The following is a 19,095-nucleotide window of genomic DNA, read 5'->3' as shown; positions in this document are numbered from 1 at the left end:
AGTCTCCACGACCTTCGCCATTATTTTGGCCTTGCGCAAATTTGGCCGTGCGTACGGCCCATAATTGCCATCATAGTCGTCTTTGTGAAGAATGGCCACCATCTCCACCATCTCTTTAAAACTCATATTAGAGGCCTTAAATCTAGGCCTCATAGATTTCGCTGACGTTCCAGCCTCCGGGCTGTCTCCACTACCTGAGGTCGTCAACATTTCAGGTGTCTCCGCCATTCTTTAACTCCACTACGCGCCGTAACAAAAAATGGGCGGAGAACATGAGTTAAAATCGAACGTCAGGGGCGGGCGACGCAGGCGGAGTTTCACACATGCGTAGTGTATAAAGAGGGGCCTTGCGCACGTGTCGTACGTACGTTCTGTGCGTCGAATTAGGGGGCGGAGAACATGAGTTAATTTCGAACGTCAGGGGCGGGCGACGCAGGCGGAGTTTCACACATGCGTAGTGTATAAAGAGGGGCCTTGCGCACGTGTCGTACGTACGTTCTGTGCGTCGAATTAGGGGGCGGAGAACATGAGTTAATTTCGAACGTCAGGGGCGGGCGACGCAGGCGGAGTTTCACACATGCGTAGTGTATAAAGAGGGGCCTTGCGCACGTGTCGTACGTACGTTCTGTGGTAGGTGATAGTGGACCTGGACGTTACGAAACGAAGGTAATTTTAGATATATATTTTTTTTTTGGTTTTTATGGTCATGACTTTGTAGCAAGCGGCCTATATGGCTTGATAGATTGATGAGGCCTACATAGGGAGAAGATGATGAGGGGTTAGCCGAAACCTATAATAAAAGTGTTTTTTGTCTTGTGACTTCATCTTTTCCAGATATAATGAATCCCCTATTTAAGGATCCAGAGTTCCTTACATCTTTTATTTCCAAGTATCGAGAGATGAGGAATTTGTGGGAGGTGAAACACCCTCAGTATTATGCTAAGCATGTGAGGAAGTCAACGCTGGAGAGACTTCTGGCCTTTGTCCAGGCGACCATCCCGGAAGCAACAATGGAGACATTGCTCAAGAAAATTGGGGTCTTGAGGAACATGTATAAGAGGGAGCATAAGAAGATCCAGGAATCAAGGAGATCAGGAGCATCAGCAGATGATGTTTATGTACCCAGGCTGTGGTACTACAATCAACTCCGTTTTCTGGATGACCAGAATGAAGCCAGGCCATCACTTTCAACCCTTCCCTCCACCCTTCCCTCCACCCTTCCCTCCACCCCAGCAGAGGCTGATGAGGAGCAAGCTGGGTCTTCCATCCTGGATGAACCAGATATGACCATCTGGAGTCAGGTAAATTATTTTAACAAATATTTACTGTACTAATATTAATGATGTTAACTGGATGTTATAATTGTCTAAAATAATTTGGCACTCAAAATTGTGTATACATATCAATTGACAGTAGTGGCTAAATATGTTTGGCACCTGCTTGAAATAATTATGGTGTCTGATTAGACTCTTTTATTAAAGAGAAGTATTCACATTGAATTTGCTATTCATGAGAAGCAAACTGTGTGTCATTGATGAAGCCAAAAAAATATACTCAAACTATTGTCCTTTTTTTATACACAGGATGAGTCCATCCAGGAGGAATGTGGGGAAAGTGGCAGGCAGGAGGAGACCGGGCCCATGGACAGCCTGGAGGAGGCCGGATTCACCATCATCCTGGAGGAGGCTGGGCCCAGTGTCAGGCAGGAGGTGGCTGCTCCCAGTGAGGTGGCTGCTCCCAGTGAGGTGGCTGGGCCAAGTGAGGTGGCTGGGCCAAGTAGGAGCCTGACCGAATCCCAAGTGCCTCCCCTCCACCTTCACAAAAAAAGGGCCAGGAAGGGGATGGTCACACAGGACGCATCCCTGCGCCTCATGCAAGAGGCCACCCGTTTTTTAACAAGCCCCCCCGAAGCGGAAGAATCCTATGGCTGCTACTTAGCCAGCAGGCTTCTTCAGATGGATTGGGAGCAGCGCCTCATTTGTGAGCGCCTATTTGGGGAAACAATCCATAAGGGGCTGCAGGGCACGCTAACACAAAACACCCAACTACATGAGGCAGCCCCCCCTCCTCCTCCTGCCACAACTGAAACACCAGAGCCACAGCCTCAAAAGAAGGCTACAGGGAAGGCTGCAGGGCAGCGTGGAGGAAAGGCTGCAGGGAAGAGAAGAAAATGATGACCTGGGTTCAGTCTGGTCTGACAGAAGACGCAGGCTGTTGTAGGACCACAGTCTGGGGACATCTAGATCATCTGCTGGTGCTGTTGATCTCTGGGATTCTTGGACCAGATTGTGCTCCCTCTTATATGGACTCCGCAAGATCCCAATTTTCTGGTACACCGACTTTTTCCAGCTTTGACTTCCTCTTTATTTTATTTTGACCATGAATAAATGGATCTTTTTTGAGTTTAGCAAAAGACTTTATGTGTTTTCTTTGAAATCATTGATTTTACACACAATGTTAAATTAACAAGGGACAACAATCTCATTGAGTTTGAAAAAAAACACACCAAAAATACATTACTAATGTTAATAATGTTCAAGTGGTAAGTCTTGAAAATCAAAAAATTGACGTAACCAAAAACGGTGCTTTGGGTTAACTTTATCTCAAAACTAAAAAATAATCACTCTAAAAAAAATAAATAATAATGGGTTCTTTGTGTTAACTTTACAAACCTAAAAAAAAAAAAAAAAAAAAAAAAAAAGGGGAAAAAGTATTATTAGTATGGAAACATTGTTTTTAAAATGCATACTATATCATTCATGAGATCAAAGAGAAAAAGAATCCAGAAATCAGTTTGGGAGAACTCTGATTATGAACAGCAAAACACCTTCGTTCTTTAGAGCCTTCGTAAAGAAGAAATAAAATGCGCTGCATTCAACGATCACAGATTTTGCAGCGTGATGAATGTGCTACCTACAATACGAACACTAGTTTTACTAGACCGAGTGCTTCCGTTTAGTTTTTGCTTATGAGCATGCGTCGTTTTTTTGTCCGTCGGACTAGCACACAGACGAGCGGACTTCGGGGTCCGTCGTAGTTACGACGTAAAGATTTGAAGCATGCTTCAAATCTAAAGTCCGTCGGATTTGAGGCTAAAAAAGTCCGTTGAAAGTCCGGAGAAGCCCACACACGATCGGATTACCAGCCAGCTTTAGTCCGTCAGCGTCCGTTGGACTTTTGTAGACGAAAAGTCCGACCGTGTGTACGCGGCATAACAGTGAAAAATTCACACTAAACTCTCTTACTTTTCGCATTGCCTGACACAATTGTGGATCATGGGTTAACACTTCCATAGCCACTGCTTCCTTACCTGACAAAACAACACTTTCTGCCCCTTCATCCCGCTAACAGAAATAAAAACGGATGTAAAAACTGAAGTCTGGGTCAGTTTTTCTAAATACAATAAAAACGTTACTGAATGGATGAAGAAAATGGAACGCCCATGTGAAAAGGGCCTTAGACAAATTGATTCTTTCAGTCTATTTAATGGTAGCAGGTGTGTATTTCAGAAACATATAATGTTCAAAATAAGAAAAGTGCTTGTCCATTGAATATTATCTTGCAACAAACTGCTAATCTCTATCATTTCCCTCTGAATACCTGAATACAATTTAGAAGATTTAATAACATTTTCCCGCTAGCGACAAACAAAGGCATTTTAGTTGCAGATGTTTTATGAATAGAAGTATCCATTCTATGCTATTGATAACATGTTGATTACTTTTCAAAGTGTAACAGCTCACTGTGGTTAATGGCAATTACCTGCTCATTTATGAATCTTTGCCTTACAGAAAGCATGGCAGAAAATACACACTTCATTCATTATCTGAAGCTTCACAAGTGCCAATGACAAGCCACAATATTAGCTCATCATTGCTTCAATTAATGCTTTGTATTTATATTAAAAAAAAAAAAAAAAAAGATGTGGAAGAAAAGTTTAAGTAATTCAAAGACTTCCTGTCTGATAACCTCATCCTTAATGCAGAGACAGTTCCAGATGTTTCCATGGTGATGTCTCTTAGCAGAGGACTCTAAGTAACTTCTGTTAATTTGGATGTTAACATCTTAGAGGCCAACTAAATACTCTGTTACCATAAAGGGATTTAAGGATGCACAACAAAGCAACATATAAACAGAAAGCCAGTTATATCCAAGGTAGAACTGGGGGATTTTGGGAAATGCAAAATTAATTTCATTTCAGGAACATGTAGGGCTACTATAGAGCATTTAGCAGAAAGTATACTATGTTTTCATTGAGTACATATTTTAAACAAATGTGTAACATCTTTAAAATCTCATCTGGGTTATCAATGTAAATAGAATTTTAAAAAGTGTTGTTGCAGATTCTTACTTGTTTGTTAAGAAATTGCTTGTTTTACCTGCTCCTTTTCAGACTGATTCCTCAGTTGGAGTATCTGCACTTATTACAACCACCTGGTGCACTTCAGTGTTCTAATGAGGAATGTTGCATCCCTTTAAATGTAGCTAACAAAATTTCTATTGCAGGGATGCTTAAAATGTTGCTTGTATCTAAGACCCCTTTCACACTGGGGCGCTTTGCAGGCGCTATAACGCTAAAAATAGCGCATTGAAAGAGCCGCTGCTGTCTCTCCAATGTGAAAGCCCCGAGTGCTTTCACACTGGAGCGGTGCTCTTGCAGGACGCTAAAAAAATTCTTTGGAGCATCTTTGGAGCTCCTGCCCATTTAAATCAGTAGGGCAGCATGGCTATACCACCAGCATAGCTGGGGGGAGGGTAAAAGCGCCCCTCTAGCGGCTGAATAGCGCCACAGAATCTATCGACGCACCCACCGCCCCTGTGTGAAAGGGGTCTTAGTGCAGATGTCTTAGAAAATCAGTGATCCAATCGCACAAGCAGGAAATGACATTTCTGGGGGCGTTCCTTACAATAGTGGTTTACAGAACACCTTCAGGTTGCATTGAATTTGTTCACATTTTTTAGACAATTGCAGTAACAAAATGACTTGTATAGTAATTGTATATATTTGTAACATTTTTTTGGAGTTCTCTTTAAGTTTTTATTGCAGTGTTTACCACCAAGTTATATTTCATACACATTTACTGCCTGGCCACTGCACATAATTGGCCAGACAGGAGCTTCCTGGATTCCTGGATTAGGAAGGGATCTCCTCCTGATCCCAGACCTTGTGTATGCCCTGTGATCATTTTAGATCACAGATCGGGGTACTGGGCCAATTAAATTGACCCTGTTTCATGTGATCACTGTGACCAATCACAGCAAATACAAATTTTTTTTAATCGGAAAATTTTTTTATTTTGTCTTGCACATTGTCTTGCACATTACATAATATAAAACATACAGAGTACGTGCGTGTGCTCAAGAAAAGGGAGCGGATGACATATGACATTACCGTATGCATTAAGGTGCAAACTTACATCGTTCGGTATCATCAATGTTGAATCATAGTGAACTTTACACAACAAATATTTAACGAAAAAGGTAAATCATTTAAGATTAACCGTGCAGTTCTTATATTCTTTCAAGTCTCAACTGTGAGTATAGTTTAATTATCACACCTTGACCTCTGACAGTATCAGTGCCATTCTCCATGCTTGATAGTTACCACGTGATCATTTACTTGGTGTCTACCGTAATAATAGCCTGTCTTTAATCAGTTGATGAGGAGCTAAACCTGGGACATCTAACCATGCCTGCCACATTGAGTAAAATTTTTGTGGAACTTTTCTGTGCTGATACGCTAGTTTTTCTCTAATCAATGATTTATTGACACTATCCACCCATTGCCCCCTAGTGGGTACTCTTGGAGCGATTCACAATTGGGCAATTAGCTTGCGCACTACATATAGTAATCTTAGGATCGCTGTGCAAGCTGGCGCAGTCAGTGACTCATCATCTATTGCTCCTAATAGGCAGATAACTGGATCCCTTGTTACTGGTGTCATATATATTGTGGATATAGTGTCTAAGACCTCCCTCCAGTATCTGAAGAGTTTAGGACATTTCCATGTGGGGGAGATCACCATGGTCACGAACGCATTTCGGGCAGAGGGGAGAGTCCCTGAATCCCTACTTATGGAGCTGCAAGGGGGTCCTGTAGGCTCTATGTAATAGGTATAGATGAGACAACCTCTGGAACGCTGACACTGACACCATGTGAGCAGCCGAAAGGCACAATTCCCATCTCTCCCCATCAATAGCTCCTATATCTAATTCCCACCCTTGTCTACAGGGTAGTTTGGAGGGGTCTTGTACCTGGGCAGAAAGGGTATTATAACATCTGGAGATCATACCCTTCTTGACATTTTCCATGAAAATATTTTGTATGATCTCATGGTCAGTCTGCTGGAGCGTGACAGTTTTTACCTGGGATTGTATGGCATGGCGTAGCTGCAAATATTTATAGAAATTATTGCGTGAGATCCTGAACTCTACCTGAATCTCAGTAAACGATTTGAGGGTATTGTCATTGTATAGTTCAGAAATATATTTTATGCCTGCTTCTTCCCAGCTCTTAAATCCTCTAAGTTTCAGTATTTCCCTGTATTGTCTGTTTTGTCACAAAGACGTATAGGTTAAAAACCCTTTATACCCAATAATTTTCTAATGTAGGACCACAATGTGTTCAATAATTTAACCGTGGGGGCTTCAGTGTCTAAATGTATGTAGCCTACCTCCAGCCATGTCAGTGCAGATACGTTCTCACTTACTACGTCCAGGAGTCTACGGATAGGGTCAGTCAGGTCTACCATTCCCCAACCCCCCAGCTGGGACGCAAGGTAATAGGTCTTGGGATGAATGACCGCAAGCCCCCCCTTCGTCTTTGTTATATATAGCATTGATAACCTAATCCTAGCTATTTTCTTACGTCATATTAATTCTCTAAATTGCGACTCAATTCTATCAAACCATCTCCAAGGAATCCACACTGGGGAATTATTAAATATGTATAGTAATTGTGGTGCCCATACCATTTTAATGAGATTTTCTCTACCGACTACTGACAAAGGTAACTTACACCAGGCAGTAAATTTTTCATGAAACCTACTGAGGAGGTGTACTAAATTAAGAATAATATAGTTAGTTGTGTCTGGAGTCACCCGGACGCCTAGATAACGAAATCAATTCACTATCTGCACCGACTCCGCGCAAGCTGGTAGTGGGGTGTCTAGGGCATCAGCACTGACTTATCCCAGTTGATAGAGAAGCCAGATAACTCTCCAAAGGCTTTAATAAGGGTCATAACTGCCTGCAAAGTATCCTGGGTGTCACCTAAATAGAGTAATGTGTCATCAGCGTACATAGACACAGTGGGGTTATTTACTAAAGGCAAATCCACTTTGCACTGCAAGTGCACTGGAAAGTGCACTGAAAGTGCACTTGGAAGTAAAGTCACTGTAGATCCGAGGGGGATATGTAAGGAAAATAAAAAACAGCATTTTAGCTTACACATGATTAGATGATAAAATCAGCAGAGCTTCCACTCATTTCAGATCTACCCCTTAGATTTATAGCGACTGCCCTTCCAAGTGCACTTTCAGTGCACTTGCAGTGCAAAGTGGATTTACCTTTCATAAATAACCCCCAGTATCTGTGCCCGTGCTCCACTGGAATCCTATAATACTAGCATCTGCCTGAATTCTAGCTGCTAAAGGTTCCAAAGCCAGGGCACACAACAGGGGCGACAAAGGGCACCCCTGTCTGGCGCCCCTGAACAATGAGAAGGGTTCTGATAATTCCCCATTGATTCTTATCCTAGCAGTGGGCTCGACATACAAAAGCCGAATCCATTGAATAAAAGTGTCTCCCAGTCCCATATACTGCAGCACCTTCCACAGGTAAGGCCATTCGGCACTGTCGAAGGCCTTAGCTTCATCCAGCGAAAAGATCGCCCTATTGCCAGTGTTGTCCACTGGGATCTGCAGGTTCAGAAAAAACCTCCTTATATTTTGGGCTGTGGATTGTGTGGGGATAAACCCAGATTGGTCTCTGTATACTATTTTGTGAATTACTTTGGCCAATCTGTTTGCCAACATCCGGGCCAGTAATTTAATGTCAAAAAAAAGAGAGAGAGGAGCGCCACTAAGTAAAATCATTTATTCACCAATATAAAAACAAAGTATCAACTTACATTTAGGAGCGGTATATAGAACAGACAGATGTGATTCCTGATAGAAGAGGGGGAAGGGAACAGTCAGTGATTCCCCAGGGATGCCTCCAAACACGAGCAGTCTGGCGGAGAGGCCAGGACGGTACACAGCCTGTCTCTGCGGGAGGACGGAGCGGCAGCCCAGGAAGCCGCTGGCAATGTTGTCAATGAGGAGAAAAAACACAACGCATTTCTGAGAATGCGCAGGGTCTGTACGGCACATGCGCGCTCCTTTATCACACTCTGGTGTGTGTCCCTCTCCTCCCCACGTGACAGTAGTGGGAATAGGTAATTTATCCTTAAAATTATTCAGGTAATTATTATAGTCACCCACTGCCAGTAGGGGGACCTCCAGATATTGTGCCATAAATCTCGCCAAGTGCCTGAGCACCTCAGATGAGTACGGTGGTGGCACATATACACTAGCTAATATACAGGTTAATCCATGAATTGTACATAACAAGAATACATATCTACCACCTGGGTCTATAAGTTTCTTAGAGCAATGGAACTGAAGACCCTTACGTATTAATCTGCTCACTCCCCTAGAATATGCTGAGTAGGTGGCATGGAATTGAGTGTCATATATACGAGGCCTTAGGCTGGGGGGTGGGTCTGCGGAGAAGTGGGTCTCCTGTAAGCATACTATACCAGCGTCCATTGATTTAATATGTCTAAGGACCGCCATTCTTTTTATTGGGGTGCCCAGGCCACGAACATTCCATGTAAGGATGTTTAATTTAACCGCCATAGGGAGACATAGTAATCAATACCAGGAACATAATTGCCTTCTTAGCATGCATGCTATTATTACCAGGTGTATATGTGGTGATTCGTACACAGTCCAGCTTCACGGATGGTAGATGATGAGGTTCAAGTGGGTCAGAGTAGAGACATGTTACATGACAACAAACCTTGAGACTACAGTTGGTTATTCCATTTAAAGTAACTTGAGGAGCCAACTGGGCTCCCAGCCCAGTTGGCTGCATAACAGACTGTCCCCACGCAACTGCTATGGGGGGGAAGGCAGTAGAAACTCCAGTTAAATTTGGGGGTTAGTTCATGCAGGGGTTTCACGTCTGCAGCGGCTGCACTATGTAGGTAGTAGGCAGTTCAATTGTTCTCCTTCGGCCGCCTTGGCTATAAATATAGATAACTGAACAGTCAGTTGTTAACAAGGCATGCAAAAGAGGATCCAGTGACCTGAACCTTAGGCCAACAGCAACGAGAGGAAGGCAAACCAGGGCAACTTGTAAACAGCATGGAAATCATCTCTCAGGCTGGAGCATCGCGCTGCAGCCTTTTAGCTTTAAGTGCCCTATCCTCCCGATCCAACCATTGTGCCGCAGAGGCAGGGCGGTCAAAAAAGTGGGTTTCTCCAAGTGCGACCACCTGGAGTCGGGCAGGGTACAGCATAGCATATGGCAAACTGAATTCCCTCAATCTTTTCTTGACATCAATGAACTTTGTGCGTTGCTTCTGTAGCTCAGCATAAAAGTCTGGGAATAAGGATATCTTGGAATTGTCTATGGCCATCGTACCTCCCATGGTCCTGGCTTTGGATAGGATGGCGTCTCTGTCCTTGTAATTAAGCAATTTGAAGAGGAATGCACGGGGGTGGTTGCCTGGTGGTAACGGTCGAGATGGGACCCTGTGCGCCCGTTCACCTGCGAAGAGTGGGGAAAAGGCTTCTTTGCCAAAGGTAGCAATCAGCCAGTTTTCAATGAATGTAACAGGGTTTTTACCCTCCGCTCGTTCAGGGATGCCCAGGGCATGGACATTATTGCGTCTCATGCGGTTTTCTAAAACATCTAGGCGGGCTGCGTGCTGGTCAGTGAGGTGGCAATTATATTGTAGGTCCCTCTGCATGGGGGCTATGTCATCCTCAATTGCACTCACCCTGCCCTCTATGGCGGCCGTGCGTTCTCTCAGTTTCTGCATGTCCTGTCTCACAAATGATATCTCAGCTTTGATGCCTTTCACTTCATTTGTTAATGTAGAGATGGACAAGTTGCAGGTAGTCACCGCTGAGAAGATGTCTCTTAGGGTGGGCTCCACTCTGTCTGATGGTGGGGAGGTGGATTGGGGCCCAGTGAATATGTCCTGGGGTGTACTCACTGCGTTCCAGTCCGGGGATGATCCATCAGCATCCTCCAGTGGGACTGTATCATCTGCTTCAGACTGGCCCCCCACTGCTTCACCTGGGTCAGATGGGGAAGGCTGCTGCTCTTTTGAGGCTATACCACCAAACAGAAATCTCGGAGCCGCCTCCTTATACTTCTCCTTGGACAAGTGCTGTGGTAAGGCGCCATCTTGGATCGGATAGTCGTGGAGGCCCTGGTTCTCTTTGCCCCGTTTTGGCATGGTTCCTGGCCGTTCACAAAGCGGTGAGGCAGGTCGCAGATGCTGTGAGGCTGTTGCGATTCCAAAAATATGTAGAAGAATAGATATTGGCCTAAACTGATGAAGACATTTTTTTTTTTTTTTTTTAGGGATGTTTATTATAGCAAAAAGTAAAAATTTTTTTTTTTTTCAAAACTGACGCTCTTTTTTTGTTTATAGCACAAAAAAACAACAACCCAGAGGTGGTCAAATATCACCAAAAGGAAGCTTTTTGGTAAAAAAAGGACGTAAATTTTGTTTGTGTACAATGTCGCTCAACTGCGCAATTGTCAGTTAACCCCCCTGGCGGTATTCCCGAGTCTGGCTCGGGGTGGATTTTCAATACCAAAAGCGGTATCCCCGAGCCAGACTCGGGATCGCATCGCAGGATCCTTGTAGATGTTACTTACCTTGTCCCCAGGATCCTGCGATGTCTCCCTGCTGTGATTGGCGAGCCGTGTCTCGCTCGATTCACAGTGCCGAGCTCCGTTCCCTGCAAGCGTTGCAACGCACGGGGACGGAGTTCGGCGCCAAATTCAAAAAGTAAAACACACATTATAGATACAGTATACTGTAATCTTACAGATTACAGTACTGTATCAATTAATTACACATCCCCTTTGTCCCTAGTGGTCTGTCCAGTGTCCTGCATGCAGTTTTATGTTATAAAAACTGTTCTTTCTGCCTGGAAACTGGAGATTGTCCATAGCAACCAAAACTGTCCCTTTACATCAATAGTGGTTTCAGACCAGCTAGAAAACAGCGATAATAAATTAGAATCACTCGCAGAATTGAGCGATAGTGATTTGTGGGGAAATCCGTCATCAAACACTGAAAGTAACGAAAGCGACAATTCTGTAACTGAGCAAATTTCAGTGTTTTTGATTTGATTACATTATTGAATAATTTTTATTATTATTATATTATTATTTGTTATAATTATTTATAGTTATTTATTATATTATAATTTTTTTAGTTCGTTTTTCAAACTTTATCATACCCGGGAAGCAGCCCTATATTACTTCACTCAATGAAACGTATGCTTTGATTGCAGTACAGATAATTATTCAACAGTTAAAGACTAAAAAATCTTTTCTGGTGCTTACAAACAAGATAAAAAAAAATAAGAGTACATGCAGTAACTGTTAAATTTTTTTTTTCTTAGGCTTCATTTATTTTTATTTTTATCTTGCTCTCTGTCTTCACTTCTTGGCTGTTTCTTTGTTGCTAAAGATCAGAAGTAAAGTTGAAATGGAAACAGCATTGCAGTAAACATAGAGAAGCTTTTCAATCACTACTTATTTTTATTGTTTTTACCAACAAAACTAAACTCTACAACTTATTTATTTTTTAAGGAACAATTCTGGTTTCACCAAAAGTGTAATTTTTTCTTTCTAAACAATTCTAACTTTAAGTATTTACTCTTATTTTGTATTGCATAGTTAATATTATTTGCTACTTTCTCCCAAGCTTTAGTGTCTCTCATTTTCTTTGCCCATATTCACCTCTGATTCTGCCGTGTGTTTTCTATATTTTCCTTGCTATCTGTCCCATATGTATTAATTTATGCAAAAGCTCAAACATTTTTTACTTGCTTCACAGCATTACTAATGGCACATTCTCGCTTATCTGCCAATTTTTCACAGCTCCAGCACTGTCTATGATCTTATAGCTTTATTTTACTAGCAGTGACTGGTAATGGAAAAATGTTACGTTTACTAAAATCCAATTAGTGAAAATGATGTTTAAAATCTGCCTTTGAGGCTCAAACTTTAAGGATCCTACTGTAAAATGTTTTATGGGGTTTAAAGTGTTTTAGGGTAAAAAAAAATTAGAAAGTTCTCTCTAAGGACTTGATCTTATTATTATGCAAGCATGTACTGGCCATCGGGACTACTGGGAGTTTCCCGGTGGGCCGATGGCTCAGTGGGCAGGTTTGATTGACAGTCTGTCAAAGTAATGGCTGCACGACTCATGCAGTCATTAATTTGAGCACTGCTCTACTGCAGCAGGGGGCCCCATTAGAGTATCCTGGCAGAGAAAAAGCAAGGGTGATCACAAGGATGGTGATGCTCTCAGGGAATTGCAGGAAGCACTGAACACAGCTGGAGAAGTCCCAGAAGTAAGACATTCTCTCCACTCAGCGAAGCCTACCTACAGTACCCCCAAGCAGTCATTCGGTAGGCTGCACCACCCTCACCTCTCCCTTCTGTGGGCTCGGCGCAGAACGCTCTGCCCTGTGTCTGTCAGCTCAGTGCGATGAGAAGTAGCAGTGGGAGTGGAGCGGGTTGTGGTGCCCGGGTCTATGGAGGCAGCTGAGGATGGTACCAGGAGAACTAAACTCTTGGTGTCCACCTGTGTCATCCTGAGCGAGATGTGTTACATTCTGCAACTGTGTCATGCGGCCGGTGACCAACTACATGGTTGGCCTTTATGTGGCCCCCCTGACAGCACCAAACTAGAGCCCGAGGACAAGGGGGATATATTGAGGATTACCAAGAGGGTTGATCACCTGGAGAGTGTCATGAAGCACCACATACAAGGTACAACATCAAAATCCACTCCACACCAAGAGTACATGCTTATTATTATTCTACATCATGGGCAGATTGACCATTCGGGCCTCGGGCACTGCCTGAGGGCCTGGGGCCAGTTGGGGGCCCCATGAGAAACTCTTGGCTCATTATTTCTTCACCTCCCAGAAGGTGAGCACAGCACCCCCAAAGCGACAACACTGGCTGGGACAGAACATCACACTCAGTGGTGTATCATCCATTGAGCCCTGTCATACACCACACAATGGATGATATGCAGTTCTCATCATGGCCGCCGGCACCATTCCCTATCTCCCTCCCCCACTGCATTAACCTCTGTGGCTCTCTTGCAGCTACCAGCTTCTTCTCCTCTTCCCTTCCACTGGCTTCAGGGGCTGCAAGGGAGCCACAGTGGGATTTAAGTGTAAAAATAGTTCCCCCCACGGCTTTGACCCCCTCCTACTTCTCCACCGGCTCAGGGATTCCCTGGCGCCCCCTTCATGCAGCACTGCTGGCCAGTTTCCCCTCCTCGCTTTCCCGTCAGCTGCAGCTGCTTCTGGGATGAGAGATCGAAGATCTGTGTAGTGTTCATGTTTACAAGCCCCTTCATGAATAGACACCGGAGCGATCAGTACTGATCACTCCTGTGTCCATTTATCCCTGAAGCATAGTAAACTGTAACTGTAGTAAAGGTCAGTCTCCATCTCCATCAAATTCCAAATCTATCTCTCTCCTCCATACGTGGGTAAATACGGTCACGATCAAATAAACAGGAATATGTGAAAAAAAACACTCCAGTATCATATATCCTCCACAGTATTCCTCTGTCTCCTTCTCCCATCACAAGACTCTGTGAAATTGGCTCCACCACAAAGAGCCACAGAAGGCAGGTATAGTGTAATATAGTTTTATTTAAAAGAAAGCTGCACATACATATGTGCAATGTAATAAAAACGGCATGAAGTCAGCTCAAGAGTCTGTAGAATCGGCCCCGCACCGCTGTGTGAGTAGTGGCGTGCGTTCCAACAACCCAAAGGAAGTGAAGGGCTCCTGTCAGTTTGCGTGTCAAGCTTCTCTTCTAAGCATTTCACACTGTGCACGCGTCATGAGGAAGTGACATGCGCGCAGTGTGAAATGCATTGAAGAGAGGCTTGACACGCCAATGGACAGGAGCCCTTCACTTCCCCCGGGCCGTTGGAATGCATGCCGCGTGCCGCATGCTGCTAGTCACACAGCGGGGCAGGACCGATTCTACAGACCCTTGAGCTGCCTTTGTGCCTTTTTCTTGTGCAAGTAGTGAGGAGATGTTGCTGGAAGTGGCAGCAGAGGAGATTTATGGAATATATCTGGGCATGAGGCTTTGTATTTGGCGAGGATGCTGGGAGCATTGGCGCACTACATAGAGACCCTAGGTGGGGGAATAAGCCACAAGTTTATTTGATCTTCCGTAATAGGAGATTAATTACAGTTGGTAAGCGGCAGTGTATACAGAGGTGGAGGAACTATCCTATTTCCTTTGTGCACTTTTGCCGTGATTATGTTTGTGTGCCACCTTGGAAGAATCTATTGATGCACTATTTCCAGCATATGAACTGTCTGGGTTCCTTGTTTTTCATCAGAGACTCAATAAGTGACTTTTTCACTCAATATATAATTTTATCTACATTTTTTTCACAGGAATGTTTGATAATTTGTTTTTGTGTCACTATAATATAATGTTTTTTTAGGGGATTTAAATAAATTAGCACAACCTACATTTCTGAATTGTTTATTATTGTGCGTGTCTCAAATGAGGTTGCAGCAGATATTCAGGTGTACAGAACTTTACATTATTGTTAATTATCACTCTTATTTTACACAGATAGCGCAGTATATATTTTTTGATATGAATGGGACTGCCTGCACAGGGATGCACAGAACACCTGTACATCCCCATGCTTGTAACATGGCCTTCACACTTTATTACATCCCAAATGAACGAGGCCTCAGTAGAAATTTTTTTTGCGCAATTGCATATAGTTTATATACTGTTTTTGTGCGAGTTTACAAAATTAAAGTGGGTTGGACTGGATGAAGTCCAGGGCCAAATTTTTGTCCAAGTCCAGCCCTAATGCAACCCTTTGGGGCCTGTAAGTATCTTTGACAAGAGTGCAGATGAAATGTGTATTTTGGTCCATTTAGTTCTCTAGGAGCCTTCTGTTTTTTTATGCCCCATTTTCAAAAACAATGCAACAGGTAATGTATAATTTCAAGAATCCAGTTTAAAATAAGTTGGAACTGGAACCTAGCATGCTCATATGTGGTGCTATCTACCTAGTGAGCCTCTAGGCTATTAGCCACTTCACTTCCAGTGTAGAAAACCAATAGTTAATTCAATCTGCGCATCATTTTTTTTCTGTGAAGTTTACAAGAATATTCAATTATTTTATTTCAACTATCATTGCACAATACCTTTGCCAGTTGTTTCTGACTTTAAAACCCTCCCTTACAAACTGCTTGTACAGAGAAATACATCTTGGGACATATTTATAAAGCAGTGAATCTGGCAGTAACCAAACAGCCATCACTAGTTAATCTTCCAGGTTCATGTGTTTTAAATGATAGTGATGGATTCGCTATAAATAAATATTTGTTTAATTTAACATATACTGCTTATAAATATGCCACCTAGTGTTATTTAGATTTACACCATTTGGAAGGTAGACTTTTATTGCTACATTTAATAGATATATAGATATTTTGAAATTTTAGAGACACACACCACTTTGACAGATAGTACTAATAGAGTTTCCCCTTCAAGCTGGGGGATAGGTCATCCATATTTGCCCATGATGCACAGGTAAATCAAGGAGGTTGATATTGACCTTTCTTTGTTACCATGAGTGCTAATATGGTCCTTCCTACCCGATGTCACTGTCAAGGAAGCAAATCCATTTGCAAGTGTTCCTGCTGCTCAGATACGTTAGCCATACTGTGGAGTGCCTTGTGAGTCTTAGTGCCAAAAATGGAGGCCATTACTGTATATTGTTAAAGCCAAACCAGTCAAACTGCACAGAAAGCAGATACATTAGGATGACATATCAGAGACTTCAGATTGAGAGGCAGACCTCATGCGCACAGGTTGTCTAAAGCTCTAGGTTGTCTAATCTGCATATACACATTATGTTGTTTACAGGGGTATTTTAGAACAGCATTCAGGGGCAAAAAAAATGCCCCAAACCTATGTTCAGAGAGGAGATGTCCTGCATAATTTAGGCCCATAATGTGTAAATGTGTCTGAGCGCTTATGCACGTAAATGTATTCTAGTGGCTAGAAAAATGAATATTCTAGCCGAAAGAATTTGTTTATGCTCATATGCATGTAAACATGATAAGCGTGTAAACGTGTGTACTCATACACAATATGACTAACTAATACACAATAAGGCGTATGCACACATAAAAGCACAGCATTGAAGGCATATTTTATACCAACTTCTGGCAGTATATTTGGAGTATTTTTTCATAAGCCTATGTGCATGAGCCCTTAATTTTAAAATGGCAGCTGCTGAAACCAAACATATACAGTCAGGTCCATAAATATTGGGACATCGACACAATTCTAATCTTTTTGGCTCTATACACCACCACAATGGATTTGAAATGAAACGAACAAGACATGCTTTAACTGCAGACTTTCAGCTTCAATTTGAGGGTATTTACATCCAAATCAGGTGAGTGGTGTAGGAATTACAACAGTTTGTATATGTGCTTTCTACTTTTTATGGGACCAAAAGTAATGGGACAGATTAACAATCATCCATCAAACTTTTACTTTTTAATACTTGGTTGCAAATCCTTTCAGTCAATTACAGCCTGAAGTCTGGAACACATAGACATCACCAGATGCTGGGTTTCATCCCTGTTGATGCTCTGCCAGGCCTCTACTGCAACTGTCTTCAGTTCCTGCTTGTTCTTGGGGCATTTTCCTTTCAGTTTTGTCTTCAGCAAGAGAAATGCAGGCTCAGTCGGATTCAGGTCAGGTGATTGACTTGGCCATTGCATAACATTCCACTTCTTTCCCTTAAAAAAACTCTTTGGGTACTTTCGCAGTATTGTTCGGGTCATTGTCCATCTGCACTGTGAAGCGCCGTCCAATAAGTTCTGAAGCATTTTGCTGAATATTAGCAGATAATATTGCCTGAAACACTTCAGAATTCATCCTGCTGCTTTTGTCAGCAGTCACATCATCAATAAATACAAGAGAACCAGTTCCATTGGCAGCCATACATGCCCACGCCATGACACTACCACCACCATGCTTCACTGATGAGGTGGTATGCTTTGGATCATAAGCAGTTCCTTTCCTTCTCCATTCTCTTCTCTTCCCATCACTCTGGTACAAGTTGACCTTGGTCTCATCTGTCCATAGGATGTTGTTCCAGAACTCTGAAGGCTTTTTTAGATGTTGTTTGGCAAACTCTAATCTGGCCTCCTGTTTTTGAGGCTTACCAATGGTTTACATCTTGTGGTGCACCCTCTGTATTCACTCTGGTGAAGTCTTCTCTTGATTGTTGACTTTGACACACATACACCTACCTCCTGGAGAGTGTTCTTGATCTGGCCAACTGTTGTGAAGGGTGTTTTCTTCACCAGGGAAGCAATTCTTCGGTTATCCACCACAGTTGTTTTCTGTGGTCTTCCGGGTCTATTGGTGTTGCTGAGCTCACCGGTGCGTTCTTTCTTTTTAAGGATGTTCCAAACAGTTGATTTGGCCACACCTAATGTTTTTGCTATCTCTCTGATGGGTTTGTTTTGTTTTTTCAGCCTAATGATGGCTTGCTTCACTGATAGTGACAGCTCTTTGGATCTCATATTGAGGGTTGACAGCAACAGATTCCAAATGCAAATAGCACATTTGAAATGAACTCTGAACCTTTTATCTGCTCCCTGTAAATGGGATAATGAGGGAATAACACACACCTGGCCATGGAACAGTTGAGCAGCCAATTGTCCCATTACTTTTGGTCCCTTAAAAAGTGGGAGGCACATATACAAACTGTTGAAATTCCTAAACCGTTCACCTGATTTGGATGTAAATACCCTCAAATTAAAGCTGAAAGTCTGCAGTTAAAGCACATCTTTTGTTTCATTTCAAATCCATTGTGGTGGTGTATAGAGCCAAAAAGATTAGAATTGTGGTATAGAGAGAATCTTCTCTATAGTGGGGGAGGTGTATGAACTTGTCTATGTAAAAACTGACACCAGAAATACTTTGTTTTCACTAAAACTATAGGGTAGGCTCTGATGGACAAGGGGGAAATTCGATTACTACAGTAAATGTATGATTTTGCAACTCATTATGCCTACTTTCCGCAATACGTCTTTAATCATTTTTTTTCTATTGATTTAAAGCCCATTTCTGGGCAAAATGTGCAGCCTCCCCTTCCCTCTCATCCACCATTCACAATTATATAAAAGCTTTCCTTGGCTCATTTTAACTTTATTTTGAATTTTTGATTTTAAAATTTATTTAGCTCAGAGAATATGTTGACTAGTTATAAGATTGGTTATTTAGGGAGGTGTATTAAATAGATGAAGGATTTCAATCCCATTATGGTAAATGGGTGTGAGTTTTATATTGTATTTTTATAACACAATTTCTTTCTAAGGTGTATAGATTTATTGTTATTTATTCTATGCTGAGATGATATAATAATGTATGTCTGGTGATGGCTGATTCGTTTTTGGGGGACCTATTGCGTATGGTGACAGTGTTATATTAATGTATATCTACTAGAGAGTCATTACCTAACCACTGACCAGGTTCTGTAATGTGGAGCAGGCATGGTTAACTCCTCTGGAGGGGTTTATAAGGTGGTGCTGATTACCATGTGGCTAACCCTTGGACAAAGTTGATAAATGAAACGTGTTAGAGCGTACCACAGGGTTACCGGAAGTTGCTTCTGACCCCTACCAGAAGTGACGCGATGGAAGTCACCGCATGAGGGCCGGGTTAGATGGCAATTTCTTGGCCACAAGTCACAGGGT

This window comes from Aquarana catesbeiana, linkage group LG04 (assembly GCF_042186555.1).
Source record: "Aquarana catesbeiana isolate 2022-GZ linkage group LG04, ASM4218655v1, whole genome shotgun sequence".
Taxonomy (NCBI): Eukaryota; Metazoa; Chordata; class Amphibia; order Anura; family Ranidae; genus Aquarana; species Aquarana catesbeiana.
The sequence above is the reverse complement of the archived record's forward strand: the minus strand, read 5'-3'. Positions refer to the sequence as shown.